Source organism: Trachymyrmex cornetzi, unplaced genomic scaffold (genome assembly GCF_001594075.2).
Source record: "Trachymyrmex cornetzi isolate Tcor2-1 unplaced genomic scaffold, Tcor1.1 scaffold859, whole genome shotgun sequence".
Taxonomy (NCBI): domain Eukaryota; kingdom Metazoa; phylum Arthropoda; class Insecta; order Hymenoptera; family Formicidae; genus Trachymyrmex; species Trachymyrmex cornetzi.
This window is the reverse complement of record NW_017300200.1, coordinates 242267-256767: the sequence shown is the minus strand read 5'-3', so window position 1 is coordinate 256767 and position 14501 is coordinate 242267. Positions and strand designations below refer to the sequence as shown.

General features: G+C 40.6%; 1 pseudogene; it reads right to left on the bottom strand.

Moving 5' to 3' along the window:
• Positions 1-686: 686 nt before the first annotated feature.
• Positions 687-14501, bottom strand: part of LOC108769138 (uncharacterized) — a 48361-nt pseudogene continuing 34546 nt past the window's right edge.

Below are 14501 nucleotides of genomic sequence, written 5' to 3'. Positions count from 1 at the left end.
CGATCATTGTAGAAAGAGTCTGGTTGCATTGACTGAAATTTTGGTTGAATCTATTATAATCCTAGTTGAGATAACTCAGAATCCTGATTGATATGATCAGAATCTTCTGGTTCGTTCATTTTCAACCAAAATTTTTTTTTAATGTTGGAACATTTTTTTCAGGCAATTTCAACTTCATTCTCTTTGTTCTTGCGATAAGTGTATGCGCATATTATTATTATCTTAGTTATAATACATTATAAGGGACCATAATTATCACGCCATTACCGTGGTGCTAAAATATCGGCGAGGAAAATAAAATGTAATACGCAGACGTCGTAAATACTTTTTCTCGTTGGGCTCTCCGGACCGCCATTATTGAACCGTTTATCGCGCGCATCCGGGTCGGCCAGGGGAGCGAAGGCTCGTCACGCCAAAACGAATGGATAAATAGATCGGCAGGAGGACGCGGCGCGGTAATATACGAGCGTACGCATCCGAGAAGTACCGGGAAGGAAGAGTTGTCGGACGGTGTATACGCGCGCACCGGGTATACATAACGTGGCACCGTTTGTGTGCCCAGTTAATTACTCGCGTAGTAAATTATCGGGTAATGAGGTGCCGGGTTCGAGCCCGGGGCCTTCTTCACGTCTCCCCTCCGTCTCCGTTCTTTCTCCTTCTCTCCGGATACTTCGCGAGGCACTGCCCTATCCCCGCTGGACATTCTCCGGTGGAAAGAGAGAGAACCAATAAATCCGCCAGGGCCTTAAGGAGGGATATTGTTAGTTGTAAGGTAAATCATCTCCGCGGCTCGAAAACGGCCGCCTCACCTCGCCGCGACCTCCTCTCCTCGCCTCACGAAGCCTCGAGGAGACGTTTGTTACCTCGTGCACGCCGTTTCTGCACGATACTTTCTGCCCAGGCATCGCCACTTCTGCTTCTCTCGTCTTCTCGCCCTCCGCGTCCCCTTCGTGCCCATCTTCAGTACCAACGAGTCTTCCTCGTAGTCAGTCCAGTTAGCGTCAATATGCGGACACATAGCCTCGTCATTAGCGTCATCGGATCCCTGATGCCTGCACGAGTAGTCCTTAACGCGCCGGCCCAAACCACGGGACTCAATCGCTAGGTGCTGGACTTTTCGGAATTTTCTGCTGACAAGATGCTTCTTCCAAGATGTTACGCAAATGCGTCTGTAGGAACGAGAACTGTAATTTATTACGAAGACGGTGTATTCATAATTTACTAACGTGTTATGGGATTTCATTTTTTTAAATGAATTGCTTTTCTCTTCAAATATATTGATAGTTTTTAATTATCTGAGAATGAAGTATGGCGATACTTTCGAGTATATTTAGGAGCATATGGGAGGGGGCATACAGATCTGTAAATAATTTTGTTAAACCAGCTTGAGTGTTCTACATAATTTATTTTGATGGTACAACAAAATATTGGTGTGATTTTAATACATGTGATATCTATATATAATTCTCACAGTCTACACATCATTTTGATGTTAATATTAACATCAACACAGTGAGAATTATATAAACATCGCACGATGTTAAATCCACACTGACATTTTTTTTAAAGTGTACATATTTTAGCAAAACCGTTCTTCTCATATACGAGTAATTTTTTTAAAATACAAATGTGATGGCTGTTACTAAGTGTAATGGATAATTTCCAGACCGCATATACACTGCCTATTTTACGCAGTATCTGAAACGATCGAACATGTGAGAATATTATTAATGATAGCAGGGACACGAATCAGTGATGTCATCGTGAAAGTATTCAGACGCAAAAGAATTTAAAGAGACCTTCCCGTGGGCTACGTCTTTCTTTTATTTTCTTGTGCTTAGTTAGTTTTCATATGCTAGGACTTCATTGCGAGTGTCATCACATTCCTAACGCCTGCACGATCAGCCTGTGCCAAGCGTGAAGTCATCCTGGGACCGTCAACGGTGCCTTATAGTTCATAGAACGCAACAGCGTAGCGTGACTTGCGCTTTATTTCGATTAACCACGGCAAATTATTCTTAAGCCAGCAGATATACTATAAAAATAATGACACTTCCGGACTCTTCCCTCCGGTCCGACTTGTTACCGTCGATTTATCAAACCGACAAGGGAACCTAACAAACTGATCATCGTCACTTCTTCGTGGTACCTCCTTTTCGTGTGGTCACTTAGTGTCACAACACGTGGACAACTCGGGGCCCCGTCATTAGTGCCATCAGATCTGTAACGCTTGCACGACGAGTCCTTACCAGCGCTTGTGTTCCGCGAAGTCCTGTTACCGTTCTCAAAATAGAGACTCGAAACCTCTCTCTAATACGTACTCCCTCTACATGGTTCTTTTTCTATTTGTAATTTACCAGGTATCCGTAGCACGCATTTTACAACGAAGAAAGCTTATTTAACTTGTATAACAAAAACACATTTTTTATGACGCTAAAGGAACATGTGTGTCCTTGGGTGTCATAAAAGTTTTTTGTTATTAGTTTCACAAGAAGTTTTAAGTTTTTCAATTATATAAAAGAAGATTGCAACATTTGAACTTTTTATAAATATAGTATGATAATTAGCCTATATAGGACCTGTGAAAAATAAGATATTAAAACATAAAATTATACCAAATAATTATTTTATACTATTTAAGAATTTATTATACTATTTATTATATTATTGCACTCTTCGAAAATTAGGAAAATGTCCCAGAAGTCAGGATCCATAGAGTTCCAGTTACGGATTAAATGTATAAATACATTTTTTTAAAGATTTGTGACGAAGAAATATTAATTATTTGTTAAATGCTGTATTTTTGTCTCGATAACTATCTCAGTTAGCAAAGCGTGTCTCTGTCGAGAAAAAATTGAGGTAGCCAGCGTAACGAGCGAATAAAATGATTGCTATGCGCTTGAAGGAAATATCATTGCTTCTCATCGAAATGCATTACTAGTCGTGCGTATAATACTGTGCGTAGTAATTAACCTTTCGCGATATCGCAACTTTCTTAGCCGCGGGTTTTTGTGATCATATATATTTTATGTATACTATCGAGTTTCCCATCCATTGTACGCTTCCTGCCACGCCTACGAGCCTTTCACTTAGGTATATTCGCTGCAACTGTAATTAGATGACTTTATCAATGCTCATTAGAACAATCTCACGCTGATGATTTATGATGGTTTTCTTAAACTGTACATGCTCTATTAATGGTTATTTTCGAGATTTCGGCTTTATGTTCGCTTGATAGAGGTTTCTTTTCAACGATATATCTTACGAGTCAGAAATCATATTTAAATTATAAATGATAGGTAGTTTAATAGCCATCATAATAGTCATCAACAAAGTCATATATTTATATCTTTTACTTTCAAACAGAACATATTTTTTGGGAAATTAAATACTTCTCTTGCGCGTGAGTATAGACAATAGATGTACAGATCGAGATTTGCCTCGTGGCAAAAGGAAACTACTAGGCTCAAGGTGGATACCTTACTAATGATTCGCCAGGACTCACCATCCTCTACGCGTGACGAAGTATCTACACTCGCCACGTGGTTGTACTAAGAAACAACTCCACAGCACCAGAGTCATTAGCAACACGATTGTGTTGCCTTCTGTTTAACGAGCACCCTCCGGAGCTCAAGATGACATTATTATTTGTAATAATTTATTGCATCCTGATCCACATCGGTGTGTATCACCTCATTGCATTTTTCACCTTACGTTTTAAGTCAGTCGTAATGCTTCTTACTATGTCACGGCATTTCGTTTAATGTTAACTACTTTATCAAAAAATTGTTCCACTCAATCTCATGTCAATATTTACGTAGATATTTAAAACGATTGATACGCAGTAATGGTTACATCATTTCCATATTCTCAATGATAAGGAAATGAAATGCCTACATCTTCTCTTTAATGATAACTATATATATATATCAGATATGTCATTTGAATTGGATGTTAAATTGTGTTACATTTATGTTGCACAGATTGTGAAGAAATGTATGTAAATAATTTAATCACGTTATTAAATGCGGAATATATAATTTAATGATCGATTCGCTGAAGGTTCAATATAGCGGATTTTCCATAAACCAATTAGTATTTATGCTGCAATTATAAATATTTCAAATCGGAGAGACATTAAAGTGACTGATAATTAATTACCATTGGCCGATCTTGATTTAGACTTTCCTTATCGAGAAATACCGTTATACACTGGTTACCAATGTCGAGAGTATCACAATAATCGGTACATCGATCACGGTCTGATAATTAATTACCATTGGCCGATCTTGATTTAGACTTTCCTTATCGAGAAATACCGTTATATACTGGTTACCAATGTCGAGAGTATCACAATAATCGGTACATCGATCACGGCACACACCGTTTTAATTAACCCACGCTAAATCAAATACAATCAGATTACCATGTGTACCTCTCGTATGCATTAACTGGCAACAACATTTATTAGAATTGCGTTTGCATGGCAGTTTAATTATATTGCTAATTATAAGCTTTCACGTATACTCGAACTGCCACAACTTGCGACAGTAATTTTCTATTACATTATTATCTATTAATTATAGCTACATCTCTCCGATCAGTCCACTCAAATCTTGAATCGGAATTTATAATGTGGAAATTATAAATTAATTTGACGTATTATCTAAGAGATTAATTTGTACATTAATTTATTTATTATTTGATTCATAAATTAGATCACGCTGGTAATATCACAACTATTTGCCCAGTTCCGGTTTTTTTCGATATAGTTTATAATCACAGTCCACTCAAACTTATAACATGGAAATTATAAATTAACTTGACGTATTATCTAAAAGATGAATTTATAAATCAATAAATTTGTTATTTAATTTATAAGTAGTTAACGATATCATAACTATTTGTTCTTTGATATTTTATCTTTAATCCTTTAATAGTTATAGATAAGATCGGGATCAAATATGATCTAACGACTTTGTTAGTCAGAGGGTCGAGAAGAAAATCTTTCTAAAGAAGATCTTATTGTTAGAAGGTTAAATTTGTATGAAAATCACCGAACGTTAATGACCTAACGTCAAATTTAAATTACCATCGAGAATATCGATAAGTTCCCATGGACTGATAGGCGCAAATTATGCGCATCTGAATTGCCGTTAGTTCGCGAATCGTGGGTCCCGTTTATCTGTGTGTCCCCCCGTGTGTCAATAACGCGGCATATCCAACGACACACGTAATAATGATTGGCGAAGCTGGCAATTACCCAGCGTCTCTCGTAGCCCTCCACCGAATTGTCATTCAGCTCGTGAGCGCCAATGCCCGTTGTTCAACCGCGGAGCTGACTGGAATATTATATGATCCTCATAACAAAAGTGTGTACCCGTCTTGAGACCTCCGCTGATCGCTGACCGTTCGGCCTGCTCGCTCGTCGCTCATCGTTTCACCCGGCTCGTCCTCTCGTCTACTTGGGCGCGAGCCGACACGGAGGAGTACGGAATAACGAAAACGTGGCCTATGGTTTGATCTAGTCCAGAGTTATTCGCGCGAGTCTTACCGGGCCTCGGGAAGAGAGCCAATGGGGATTGTGCTTTGCCTACTAGTGGCTTACGTTATAGATTTTTTCAACTCCGCGAGTCTGGCATCCATGGGAACTCTTCAACGACGCGCCGCGCCATTCGCAAAGCCGTTCTCACCGGCGCGCGTGGCGCGTCGCTCTTCTTTCTTTGGTTCATGTCGCACACGATTTTTCGATTGTTTTCGACCGTGCTCAGGGAGAAATGACCACCAGCATCTTGTCGTAAAATCGTTTTTACCTAGATTGCGCGAGGAAAGATGTCGATCTCTTCTGCTTTCCCTTCCGTTCTTTACTAGTTCGTTTCTTCCTGACCATCTCTGCGATGCCGAAGCATCTTTCGCGGAATGCAAATGTCTTCCCACGCCATAAATTATTCTCACTGTCTTGCCAGCTATACTCTTCAACGGTATGCGCACTTGTACACGATCTTCTTCACTCGGACGTGCGCATCATACCTTAGTTGCGAAATATCATTCCGCGTTTGCTAAAATTGCAACTGCTGATCCTAAAACATTGCAAAGAACATAAATCGTTTGGCTACGGACTAGAACAAGCTTTAATTTAAACATTTTATAAGACGGATGTATACACTAAAAAATATGGGTGTGGATTTAAAACTATGCGATCTCTATAATTCTCATTGTTAGTAGTATCGATGTAAACACTATCATAATATGGACATCATGAGTTAAATCCATACTGTGATGGTGTTAATATAAACACTAAGAGTTTTGAATTTGTGTTGGACGTAGATTTAACATCATGCAGTATCTATATGCAGATGTCGTAATATTTGATGGCATCTGGTTCTTCAAAGGAAGTTATGCTATTCTGAATCGATAAGTTAGCACGGCATTCCTTTGTCTTTGATTTTTTTTATATTAAAAATGTAGAACAGTAGAACAATGCAAAGTTCTACCGAAATAATTATTTTTTAAAAATTAGTAAAATGCCGTGCTAACTTCACAAACACAGTGTCTGTAATTTTCACTGTGTTGGTGTTAATATTAGCACCAACATGCGGATTTAAAACCCTTAATGTTTATATCGGTACAACATGATAAGAACTCTGCATATAGACTTCACATAATGGTGTTAAATCTACTCTCATATTTTTTAGAGTGTACGAATTCGATTTGAAAATCTAAAATTCTTTTGAAATACATATTTTGTGTTCGCTAAAGTTGCACTGACTGATCTTATATACATATAAAACATGCAAAGACCATAAATGTCTTGTCAACGCACTAGACAAGCTTTAATTCGGACATTTTATAAGACGATCTGAATGTGTATGAGTTCGACTTGATGGGAATCTAAAACTCCTGAAAACGCTCGTATACGAGCAATCCCAAATTGCGGAACTTCAATCTTTCGTCGAGCGGCTCCAGAGAAGGCGTAGCATCGACTAAGAATGTAAATTGTTCTTAAACCGGCGGCGCATAACGAATACAAATTCTCGCGTAACCACTCGCTCTCGCGTACGCTCCTTGATGGCATTTAGAGGCGTACGAAGAGGTGGAGTCCTTCATACAGGATCGCGTTGCGTTTTGTTGCGTTGCGTTCCATCCGAAACTCAAGTACGGTCTTTGGAGGCTTTATGATCGCAAGGGGGCCGGTCCGCGACTTGGCTATCGTAAAAGTCATCGCGATCGATGGGTAAAAAGCTGTTCGGCGGATGATCTGACCGCGTTGCATCGCGCTGCATTTAGCCGTCACGGGAATGCCCATCATAAAGACGACGATGGCGAGCGCGGTGTGAGGGAATCGCCGTTCTTCGTCGGCGGCCTATAAAATTCAGAAGACTAGATGTAGATTTCAAGGCGGTGTATCGTTTGACTCGTTGTGAAGGAAACCCCTCGCCTGGGTTTCCTTCATGCAGCCACGCGAGAGTTCTGGCAGTTAAAGTGCGACGAGGAATATTGCCGCGTTCCACATCGTTCGGAGTGCCGCTGAGATTCGTACCGACAGTTCGCACGTACTCGAACAATCGCTGCGAAGTACAATAATTACAACGGCCTTGCTGGTAGTCGCTTCTCTCGCTTCCTCTCTTTCGCTTCTCTCGTTTCTTCCATCTCGAATGCGCATCCTGACGAGCGACGCGACAGTGGCGAACAAAGAATCGTCCGAGCGTCTATTATCGAACGAACGATGCTCTGTCGCAGGAAGATGTTCATCGACAGAATTAAACGATAACCGTTGGTTCTTTTACATCTAACAAGGAAACAAACAATTCCGCTTTGAATTTAAATGAAAGTATACAGAAAACCGAAATAAGGCAATTGTACATGGAAAGATCGGTTTTGCTGAAGTATCTAAAAATTTACAGATCTGAAAATATAATTTTGTTAGAGACCATTAAAAAATTATCATAAAATGAGATATCTTGCCCAAAGTCAGGATAACTTTGACCTGAATTTTGATAATCTGCACGCATATCAAAATCGGCACATAAAACATAAACCTAACACAAAAATATATTGAAGACATCTTATTTTGTGATTTCAATGCATAGGGCAAACCGAAGTCAGTAGACTATAGGGGTAAGTAGAATAATCGAGACTACATTAAAAACAAAACATGCGAGACACGCGTAAATGTGTCTGAGCACGCAGCAGCGACTGCCGCTCAGTCTGCTGTAACATCTCGTTGCGAACACATCTATGATAGAAGTCATGTTACAATTTTAAAAAGTCGTACACCTAAGTAAATATTTTTATTCTTAAAGTTTTTGTTTTACAATCGTATATCATTATGCGAGATATTTGATTTCTATTTAGATAGTAAGTTCTTACTTAATAAAGCCTAACAGATTTTTTTTGTTTATGTGTATTATTTTTATAAAAGTTTTATTAATATGTAGTCAAAGATGTAGCTTAAAATACATTAATCTTTATTTTAATAATCTTAGTCAAACTACCCCGGTCCTGGGGCTAGTTGCATCAGATGGAATGCATTAGAAAAATGCATTTTTTTTTTCATATTAATTATCAGTTTCCCTTTATTATTAAAATATGATTAGGTAGTCAAATGTATGTAGTAACTGGTGTAGAATTCATTTTTTCGATAAGTCTCTTAATTTCGTCTGTAAAAATTCGAAACTAGAAAATGAGTCTACTAGCCCCGATCTCCTTTACTGTTTAGATACTTTTAATTTGAACCAAAGTTATTCCGACTGGGCCAAACCTGTGTATTCGATTTTTCATATCAGTTGTTATTAACACGTGGGGCGGGCTGACTGACAGCTTACTCAGCCTCCCACAAAAATTTTTTTTTTAGCTGAATGAAATGAGCAAAAACTTTTTTACATGAGCAGTAAAACTGTTATTTTATATATTATGTAAAATTTGATTTTATAAAAATACATTAACATTTTAATCTTAATGACTATATTTTGACAATATTTAAATTATTTAAAGTTAATTGTTTCGACAAATATTGCACATTTATTTTATGGAAATCATTCACATTGTTAATTAAAATTTGTAAAGTTTGGTTAGGTAAGTGATACTGTGTTTCTAACGATAAATATAAAGAGCCTAACAACTTCATACCTAAGAATTTAAATTTTCTTTGTAAATTTTATTTTCGTTACTTTCCTGGTAACAAGGCTTCTGTTGTAAATATTCGTTTTTGAGCAATTTTAATATTATTTTGTGACTTCAATGCAGAATTGTTGAATTGGAATAATCATCCGCTATTGAACTTAATTTATCACGCATTGTAATTTACCTTGCTGTACAACTTTTGTTATTACTCCTTTCTTTTGAAGACGATTCTCAGCAATTCTCTAGATACGCTCGACATTCACGGTTCACCACGTGTCGCGGTGTAGAAGGCCAAGAAGGAAAGCAACGATTCCAAATAGATGGTAGTAATAATAACGTTCCATGGTATTCTCTGTATTAGGGATAATTGGAGGATGAGCCGCAAACGGCAGCGCGGGTTTATCCCTGCACGATAAAAGTCCGGGGTAAGGGAAGGGAAGTGCCCGACGCGGACGGAAAGAGGAGCAAGGGGGAAAGGGGAATACAGCAAGAAGGAAAAACGCGAATTCCGCGGGCAGAGACGCGTCCGGGAGCACTGGGTGGAACTATGAAAGCGGGTTGCACAATAAGATCCTTCGGCGGGACTCAAGATAGAGTTAGAAATAGTCTGTCCTACCGGAGAAGGTAGGACAGACAAACCGAACTACAAAGCGTCCAGCCATCGGCTACGATCTTCCATGCGAAACGACAGGCAGGGTAGGAGAATCGAAACAGGAGAGAAAGACTGAGAGGGGAAACGACTGGCCAGGACGACGATCCTGACTGCGTAGGCAAGGAGCAACGTCGAGACATTATCCACTTACAGGGAATTATCCTTCTTCTGGCAGGCTCGCAGAAGACGCGCGCGCGCACGCTCACGTTGTGTATTCTTATTCTTTTTCCCTTTTATCTTCCTTCCACTATTCCTCCTCCTCCTCCTCCTCCTCCTTCTTTATTCAGCTGCCGGAAAAATCGCGGTGCGGAATCGCCGCTACCATTGTTCAACGGGTAGAGGGCGAGAGAAAGATTCAGCGAGGAACCTCCACGGGAACAAAGGAGCTGCGATAGGGGCAGTAGCACCGAGAACACAGAGATGGGATAAGGCTCCGTGCGTTTCCCCCCGCCGTTCATTTGAGTGTTAATCGCCGGCCATCAGGCAAATTACCGGCCCTCTCAGTACACAGAAAGAGCAACTGCGTGGGTCCTCCTTTTTTCTGGTCATTGTTCGAAGGGTCTTCGGGACCATTCGCGCGCGTAACGCGCCCTTCTCGCCCGATCCTTGTGTATCCCTGCCATCCGGAACGGCTCCTTCGCTCAACCGATCACCTTCCCTTCCTTCCGTACGAGAGCCAGCAGGTTGTTGAGTGGCCTTGCGCAAACCTGTAACTCAAACAAACGGAAAATTCGTGCCGCCGTACGTACGGTAATCGCTCGGCGCAATTCGACAAAATTACCGGGTCTACCTCGGTCGAGTGCGAGCAGCATCGCTTATCTTTTGCTCGTGCTTTTTTTTCGCGTCTCCATGGCATGCGCTTACCTGCCGCTTTTCACATTATTCTTCACTGTGTTCTGTGGTCTCTACGTATTGTACAGTGCTCTCCCGTCGAAGATGAGCTCACTCGTTACACACTCCCGTAGATACTACGATTCGACCGAACTTCTCAAACAATAGGTATAAACAACATGACGAGCGAACAATTTTAAGCAAGTACTCTGGCATCTCTCGCGGTTAAATCGTTCTCCTACTCACTTTTCATATTTTGCTGAAATCGCTTTTGACGGTTTTGTTTCTTATGGACTATTTAATCTTTAAATGGTGGGGTGGTGGCCATAGTGCCCTAGGCAAAGTTCTTAAAAATCTTGTTCTAGCAAAGGAAAATACGCAGTAAACACTAATAATAATAGTAACATAACATCAATGTTACAAGTTTGTACTCAACAATGTAATTGTTATGTACAATATTATATATTATATTTACATTGTTGAGTATGAAATTATACATTTCATAAATTAGAAAGAAATTAATGTTACGTTATTGTTAGTTGAGATGTTGAGTGAGAAGTATGCCCCAAAATCTAAAGATTATTATTTTTACATTTCTCTATTTTATAAGAGGATATAATTAATAATTAATAAAAATAAATTAAAAATATATGAATATAAATTTAATTACATTCAGTAAAAATAAAATAATAAAATTGTAATTAAACTAAATATAAAGATTAATTTTTGTGTGTTCTATCCTATTTATTAACTTGTATCTTTAAATCACCTGCGTGATTTAATCACCTACGTTAAACTAACTATACGCTAATATAAATGTATACCTATAAAATCTGGAAGGTGTTGAAAGACTTTTAATTGATATATAATATCAGTGAAATCACGTCGAATCTTAACGTAGTAAATATTTTCCTTTCCGGCATAAGAAAATGTACGTGTTACCACTCAGCAGTACTCACGAAACGCGATATCTCGCAACACGTCATACTCGTGCCACAGGAATACAGCGTAAAAATACAACGGCGTACGAATCGATTGAACGCGAGTCCGTTCGGTGAAATGCGTGCTCGCCGCGCGATTTATGGGCGGCGGCGCGATTTCGCTTTCCAGTCGGCGCGCGAAAACCAACGCGGCTGATCTGGATTCGTGTCGGGCGTATCGGGAGCTCGTCGCAACTCGACGCGGATAACTCTTGCCGGGGCCCCGGGGACGGGTATACGCAAGGCACTCAGGGTTCGTGGGCACGAACAATCCAAACGGTGCGCGCGGTGCGGTGCACTCTCCCGAGAGCGCACGGCGTGGGAGTTAAAATCCACGCACGCATAAATTAGGCTCGTACGCGCGGGAGCGTGCGATAAGTTAAGCGGTTCACGTAGACACCGGTAATTATGGATGCGTTTAAGTCGCGGCCGGTCCTGGTACCAAAATAAAATAATATACGTGAGCCGGCGTTTTTATTGCCGAATTAAGGGCGCTTCGCCGAGACGTAGCCCCCCGTTGTCGCGGTCTTATCCATTCTCCGCATCTCTGTCTCCGACGACGAGAGAGCCAGATGTAACTTGGTCTCATCCGATGCAGGAATATTTAATAAAAGGCCACGTCGTAAAATAGTGCCCGTGTATCTTTTCGTTAAGCAGATCAGCGAATGGAAGACGATTTTGCGTATGCTAAGAGCTTTTATGATCTAAATCGCTATAATCCGACGACTCTCATGACATATGTATATTAATATTCAACATTTGTGACATATACTTCAATCTATCTCACTCATTTCTGCACAAGAGAAAAACGGCAATAATAAAGCGCAACTATAAGGTGACAATAACTATGAAATAGTTTATTGAACTGTATATATGGGGTGTACATTAATTCTACACAAAACTTATCTAATTGTTACCTTGTAATTGCTTCATTACTGTTTTTGTTTTGTGAGATTCAGTCAACACAAACATTATCCTATCCTTCTCGACATTTAATGAATAAAAAAAATACACTGAAAAAATGATGTATCAGTAGCATTATTTTAATTAAAAATAATCTTGTTGATTTATAACAGTGTTAATGAAACAAATAAAATTTTATTGAAATAAGAGCATGACGTATTTGTTTCATTAATGGTTTATTAAATTAATAAAATTATTTTTAATTAAACTATATCATTTTTTTTCAGTGTAGAATGACATGTCAATTGTATGTTCTAACAGGAAAGTAGCCATAGTAATGATAATTATAAAGGTAATAACTAACTATACAAGTTTTATATACTCGTATATAATTATAGTTCATGTTACTATTTTATAGTTATTGAAACTAAATATTTTTTTCTGAATGCATCTTAAATTAAAGTATTTAGAAACGATCGTTCCTATCAATGAAATAAGCGAGTTACGAAATTAAAAGCTTTTCTTGATCAATATTACTATATCAATCGATCACTAATCGAAATTGTTTATGGTTCTACAAAACCTGTTCTGTAAAAAAATCAAATTATTTATTTTATTTCTTTCTCTAATCCAGCAATGTCAGGCAATTGCCAACGCGATTTGTTTCTCAATGAGCGAGCTTGGATAAAGAGAGATTTTCCGACGGTTTATTACCCTATTGTCTACCGTAGCGAAACGATTTAACGTAGTGATACGCGCTTATCGTACTAGCTACCGACTTCGTGACGTTAAAATTACCACCGGATTTCGCTAAACAACCAACAACCGGTCGATTGGCCGACAGGCTGATCGACGTACAATCTTTTCGCAGTTTCGCAACGCTACAACCGAGCGGGGAACAGTGTAACAATATCGAAGTACGCGCCCAAGAACGTGCACGCAGTTCGACGTCACTACCGGCCATCGGCGATTTATCGCGATAAACCTGCGGACCCCCCTCGACCGGACTCCTCCCTGCGTTCCTCCGGAGCGCGCGGTGAGTTCCTCCGGCATTGCAAAAGGAGATCGTCGATGCGCGGAGAGCGGCGTGACCGCAGCCGCGCGGCGGTTATTATAAAACAAAAGACGATGGTCGATGCCGATAATAAAGAAGGGGGTACGCGCGTCGATGCGTTCCCCATAGGAGCGAGAAGAAGCGCGGCTGACGGGATGGGGTTCGCGGGGAAAGGGACCGGGACACCGGGAGAGAGGCCGATATCCGCGAAGGAGGCAGCGGGCGCGAAGGATGTGGTTCCACGCACCGCGATCGACTTAATTCGCGCGCTGCCCGACTCTTTTTCCAGCGGTCGTTCTTTCCCCCCTTCCTCGCCTGCCCACCCCTTCTCGCCTTGTTGCGATGTCCTCCTTCAGAGTTGCTCGCGGTTCCCTCCCGGCCCCCGCCGTTCCCGGTTCCCTCGTGGCTTTCTTATTTAGTACTCCTTTACGTGCTGTGCCTTCTCTACATCCTCCCTTCTCCGCCCTCCTGCTCCTCCATCAACGCTGGCAGCCCGCTTACCGCCAATCATCATTTTCAATTCTCCGTGGTGCAGCGCCTCCGCCACCTTCTCTCTCCCTCTGCCCGTCCCAGGCATCGTCCTGTACCTCCGCCACGTCTGCCCCTTTTGCCGTTTCTCTCTCTTTTTTTTTTAATTTTTTTTTATTTAAGATGCGTGGCTCCGTAAAAAAACTTAGGAATATTATTTCCGAGACCGAGGAACGACTGCTGGCGGTTCCGGTTCGTGCTGCCGCCGCCGAGTCTTCTTGGTCGTTAGTGCGTCGCGATTTGATGCGCAGACGGCTGGCCTCTTCGGTAAACGAACGTGTTAAGATCAGCTTCGCTGTGGGGAACGTCAAAAACCTACGCTAAGATGCGAGCGCGTCACTGCGATGTGAACGTTTGAAAAGGGCAAGCGTAAAGTGATAAGATACCGGATGTAACGCGTAAACGAAAGGGAGAAGAGCTGCTGCAAACA